Raw genomic sequence first — 6,000 nt, forward strand, 5'->3', positions numbered from 1 at the left:
TATTCTATACAATTTTATTTATCAGAGACTTCTTTATGAAAACTCTGTATTAGGTCTTGCTTGTGAAAAATTTACAGCCTAATGGTGGAAAAACCAGATATAGATATAACTATAATACAAAGCAGAAAACCAGGCAGGAATGTGGAAAAGGAATAAGGCTGAGATTAACCATGTGCCAGGTTTTATGTATACTAGTCATTTAAATGCCACCATAACCCAATGAAATACCCATTAACAGACCATTTTATAAAGGTAGAATTTAAGGCTCAGAGAAACAAAATAACCTCCTTAACCAAGGTTAGTTAGTAGGTGGTAGAATTGAAATTCAATTACAGATTCATCATGGAAACTATCCACTGAGGTTTTATTTACTTACTTATCTTCTACTACTATATTTTCTATTTCCACAATGTATATTTGGTTCTTTTAAAAAATCTGTTGGTAACTTTTTCATAGTTATTATACTATTGATGCTCTTTTGTCCCTTTTCTCTTTGAGTATTTTAAACATATTTAAGTGGAGACTGTATCCCCACTCTGGCCTCGGCTCCAAAATTGTCAGAAATCTGGGCAAAGTGTAGTATACTGAAGGGTAGAAAGGTGACTGAATTTCACTTAACACTGAGTTCCATGCAGAATAGTGGCTGTTATTTTTTGTTTATTATTATTATCCTTGGTTCTTCCATGGGGTGTGACTCTGACATTTGCTCCATCAGCTGGGTCACATTGACATTTATTCCTCATATAGTTTGTAGTTTTTCACTGCAAGCTTGTCTTCAGTGACATTTGTTTTCTTTTGTGAATCCTACATGTCCTGACTTATGCAAACATCCTATTGAGGATTTTACCGTTGGCCTCTACAGAAGAACTACAGGATTAACCTGTTCTAGAACAGTCTTTTTGTACATTTCCCAGTTTGGGGTGGACAGTGTTCATTTGGATGCCATGCTTCATGGCAAGGTTTGGAGCTTCCATCCATTACTCAGTGTTGATTTTCTCTTCCTGTAGCTCAGGCGATCGGCAGATTCCATTGCTCTTCTCCAAGCAGTGGAAGGGAGTAAAGATCATATGTTTGGTTGTTGTTGTTTTTTTTTTTTGCTTTTTGTTTTTGATTTCCATGTGCCGATCAATTTTATCTCCTTCTGTGCCATCTTTTGAATTGAGATCTTTTAAATTATGTTTTTATGACAACACATGTTCATGTTAGCTACTTCATTTCTTTTTGCAGTTCTCCTCGATGGTTCAACATGTGTACTTAACTTAAAACCGCCGAAAAATTGTCTTTATTTTCTTCCTGAACAATAAAAGGATCACAGGATGTTTTTATGCTGCTTACCCTCCAATAATAAAATGATGTCCAATTTTAGTTCTATTTAGATTTCACAAATAGAACATCTGATTTATTTACATATTCCTACATTGTTGAGATTCACACACGTTAATTTTCCCCCCTCACCCTCCTTCCTTGAATCCCATGCCTTTCTTGAGGTTCATTTTTCTTCTTTTCAAAATACATACTTTATGAAATTCTCTTGGTAGTACTTTTTTTTGTTTCTGTCAGAACATGTCTTTGTTTCACTGTTGTTCTAAAAAAAAATGGTTTCTCAGAATACATATTCCAGATTGACAAAGATTTTCTTTCACTACTTTTAAGATATTATTCTTTTGACTTTTGGTTTCCATTTTTGTGGACGGTGGATGAGAGGTCAGCTTACAGTCCATAGCCCCTTTGATAGTGATGTGCATTTCTGTTTCCTGGGATTCATTATATAGAGTGCACTTATGAAATTGTGTCTTTCAGTGATTCTGAACATTTCTATGATGGTAATCTTCATATGACTTCCATCTTTTAGTCTTTTTATTGGCCCCTTGTGGACACTAGTTGCTTATTTGTTACACCTCCCTGCTCTATCCTCTCTGAGTCCTTTTTCCTATTTCCTGCCTCCTGTATTTCTGGACTACAACCTTGGTAATTAATTAAACCTATTTTCCAGTTCAGCAAGCCTTTCTTCATCTCTATGTAATCTGCCACTTAATCCATTCATAGTGTTTCTAATTTTATTTTATTTGTTTATTGTTTCTAAAAGTTCCATTTCATTGTTTTTCAATATTTCCTGGTCCATTGTGATAGGTTTAGGGGGGTGAGGGGAAATGGTGTTCTGTCATACTTTCAATACCCTACTGTATTTCTTTAAATATATTTTTTACACTTGTTTTTATTTTCCTTTGTCAGTTCCAACACTGAGAATCTTTATGAGTCTAGTTCTATAATTTGAGGTTTTGTTGTTGTTCATGATTTTAATCTTAATCATAGTGACTTGCTTCTGTATGTTATGTAATTTGTTACTGTGAATGCATATTCCATAGAATGTCATTCCTCAGGGGCCTCTAAGAGGAGGATTTGACTTCTATTCTGCTGGGACCCTGAGGGCACTACTACCATATTGGACTACTTTTAGCTACATTTTTGGTTGGGGATATTTTTTGAACTATGTATCAGATATGAATTCTGGACCCAAACCCACATGCAGATAGACTTATGGGTAAGGGCACTATTTTAAAATTTATTTATTTTTAGAGAGGGTGGGAGAAAGAGAGAGCATGGGGGGGCGGGTAGGGGATAGGAAGGAGTGGGAGAGAGTGACTTCCAGGCAGTCTCCATGCCCAACATGGAGCCCAATGTGGGGCTCAGTACCACGACAGTGAGAGCATGACCTGAGCTGAAGTCACAAGTCGAACCCTTAACCGACTGAGCCAGCCAGGAGCCCCAAAGGGAAAGATTCTTGAGGAAGCTTTAAACCTTTTTACCCAGAGAGAAACAAACAGTCCAACCTTGCTTTTTGGAGAGCAAGTCTTTAGAAAAAATTTTGTTCTTTCTAAATCACTTTTGTGAGTCTTATCTTTACACAGGGGTTCCAAATTCAACTCCCTTGGCTCCCTTGCCCCCCACTGCAAGCCCTTCATTTTGTCTGTTGTCCCCTGGCTGCATGGATTGTTAAAACCTAAGTTCTTGGTTGCCAAGAATCGACAGTCCTAGCCTAAGTGATACGTTTGCTTCAGACCCTCATCATTTCCCCATCATTTCTAACTTCTGTTGAATTTCCTCATTTGTTTATACTTTATTCAGAGTTTTTACGAATTCTGTGCCAGGAAGGTGTCTCTGGTCACCTAGGAAGTGAGGTCTCTGTTCCTGTTCCTGATTGGATATCAAAACCCAAAGCCCAATTTGGATGTTGACCTCAGCTCCTGCTCACCTCTTGGCTTTTTCACAGCTGAGAATCCTCCTGATTGCTTTCAAATGCTACTGCATTTTGTTTGGGTTGTCATTATTTTTATCCAAGAATTCTATATGAGAGGCGGTGAAGGACAGTTGTTAAGAGCACAGCGTCTCACACTGGACTGACAGGCTGTCCTCACTCTGCCGCTGTCCGGCTGGGACAATGTGGACAAGTAATTTAACCTCTCTGTGCCTTCGATCTCCTCAGTGATCCCTGTGATCTCACAGTCCCTGTGATTTGTGCTATATAATTGTTAATGAGTATCAAGAGGGTATATTTAGACCAGGATCCAGTTCCTGCTTCACTTCAGGTTTTCTGAAGTAGACCTGAGACCTGACTCATCCCAAAGCCCATGCTCTTTCCATCACACGATGATGCCTACCCAGGCCTGGGAGAGGGGCTCTGTGAGTCTGGTAGGACGGGACCGAGACCTGCTTGTTAAATTGTGGGTATAAGGTAGAGAGAAGCTTGATGGTTAAATAATGAAATGCCACTTCCTAAAATTAGGGGAATAAAAGTGAGAACAAAACGCTGTGTAGATTTGGAGGTGTTTATGTAATGGACCCCTCACTTGGGTGATAAAAACAGGTCTTCATGTTTGTGGCAGGGTGGACCTATGGGTGGTGTTAATTGCCCCCCAATTTGGGTTCACTTAGGTTGGAGGGAGGGCAGAATCTCAGGAGATCAGCACACGGGCTCTTGTGTCTTTGGTAAAGATGTGCCTAGTGCCTCACACCTCAGGACAGCTCAGTGTATACTTGCTAATCCGATAAGAAACACCATTTGAACCTATTTCTCTTTTCCAGGGACCAGATGACATTTTTTTCTATACTCAGATTCTTGAGGTTAGCTAGAAGAACATAGGCAGATTTAGATGAACTGGCCTGTGAAATTCACCTGCGTGTAGAAAAGAACTCTGCTGCTCAGTTTCCTCTGTGGTTACCGTACAGGAAATGTAAACTAAGGAGCAGACAACAAAGGCATCCAGTTGGGAGACATCTCCTATTGGGTGACACCAGGGAGGCATTGGGTAACGCTCTATTTTAGATTTTTAATTAGTTATCTGAGAGAGAGGCTCGGTAGTTGCTATAGGCACTTGCACTCGTGTTTCACCAGGAAGGATGGCAAACGGCTCCAAAGAGGAATGGAACAAAAGGGGGCGGACCCATGGGTGGGAGTGACAGCAAACGAGGGAGGGGAGGGGGGCAGCTGCCTTCTATCAGCTGCGGTCAACATGCAACCCTCCATGAATAAGCACTTGGTGAGGCAGAGTATTCCTTCTTCAAGATACCTGGTCTACCAGTTGGTTCCAGCTCTCTGAACTCACCTCCACCTTGTTTGCATGGTATTTGTATCACTCATGTCCGAAGGAGCATTGCCCAGTGTTGAGTTTTTTGGAGTCAGCAAATTGGGTTTAATGGCAATCTCAGGAATGTAATTTTGGATAAATCGCCACCTCCCTGATTGTTTTATCTATACAATCATGTGGATTGTGGCCAGGATGAGGCCGAGGTGAGTGAGGAGCCAAGTGGGTAAAGTTTAAGGGGGTATTTTCTCTCTGGATCATGTGGGTGCATGGATGCCACTGGCTCCGTCCTGAGAATGAGTGCCTCCTTAAATGTTTAGCCCTAGGTACCTAACTTCCTCACCTTCGTAGTCCCCCAGCCTTGGTGCTGATCATATCTATGCCAGAAGGCTGCAGTTACAATTAAATAAACCCACACACAGGAAGTGCCGAGGAGGCCCAATCAGTTAAGCGTCCAACTTTGGCTCAGGTCATGAACTTGCGATCTGTGTGAATTTGAGCCCTGTGTTGGCCTCTGTGCTGACAGCTCAGAGCCTAGAGCCTGTTTCAGATTCTCTGTCTCCCTCGCTTTCTGCCCCTCCCCCACTCATGCACTGCCTCTCTTACTCTCAAAAACAAATAAAACATAAACACACACACACACACACACACACAGTACTTAGCAGAGTGCCCAATCCACAGGAACTGTGAATATTTGGGGCCCTCCCTTTCTTAGCTCCAGTGTGCCAGTCTCACCAGGCTCTGGAAAGAGATCCTAGGAATCTGTTAGAAATTTCCAGCCTCTTGAAGGCGGAAAAACATCATCCTAGAGAAAACAGATGCTTGTCCTTCTGAGAACAAAGATGAAAGCAGGCTCACAGCATGGGCCCTCTGAGTAGCTGACATTTGTAAACAAGAATATACATTGTTGGATATAGAAAAGGGATATTTCATTATATGTTTTTATCTAGTAGAAACTACTTACGGCAAACACAGACTGCTCCCGCTCGGTAGCCAGTCCCCTCCCTCTTCTTTCTTCTGAGAGAGACCACTTCTCACAACAGAAGCTGAAATGGTAGGTAGGTGCTTACATCCTTAGACTCCCTTGCAGCTATGGTAGGAGTGCAGAAACCCATCTGAGGGTGTTTCTGGAGAGAGTTTTCTTCCCTAATGAAGAAAGATGCCTCCTTGTCACATGACGGGTAGGTGGCCCTGAGCTGTATTTTTGAACATAGTGTCTGTTAATATCATAGCATCACTCTGCAGAATAATGCAATTTTCTGAGTTGGAATCAAACTTGGAAATTAAGCGTTAGTCCCTAGGAAACAACATTAACTCAGAGCTTATTTTTCTTTATACTTTCGTTTTTGCTTTATTTCCTGCTCCAGTTTTGGAATCCTTCTTAAGAGAGAGTCTGTCCTACTGTAACTGGTCAAGA

This window comes from Crocuta crocuta, unplaced genomic scaffold (genome assembly GCF_008692635.1).
Source record: "Crocuta crocuta isolate KB4526 unplaced genomic scaffold, BGI_CrCroc_1.0 scaffold193, whole genome shotgun sequence".
Classification (NCBI taxonomy): domain Eukaryota; kingdom Metazoa; phylum Chordata; class Mammalia; order Carnivora; family Hyaenidae; genus Crocuta; species Crocuta crocuta.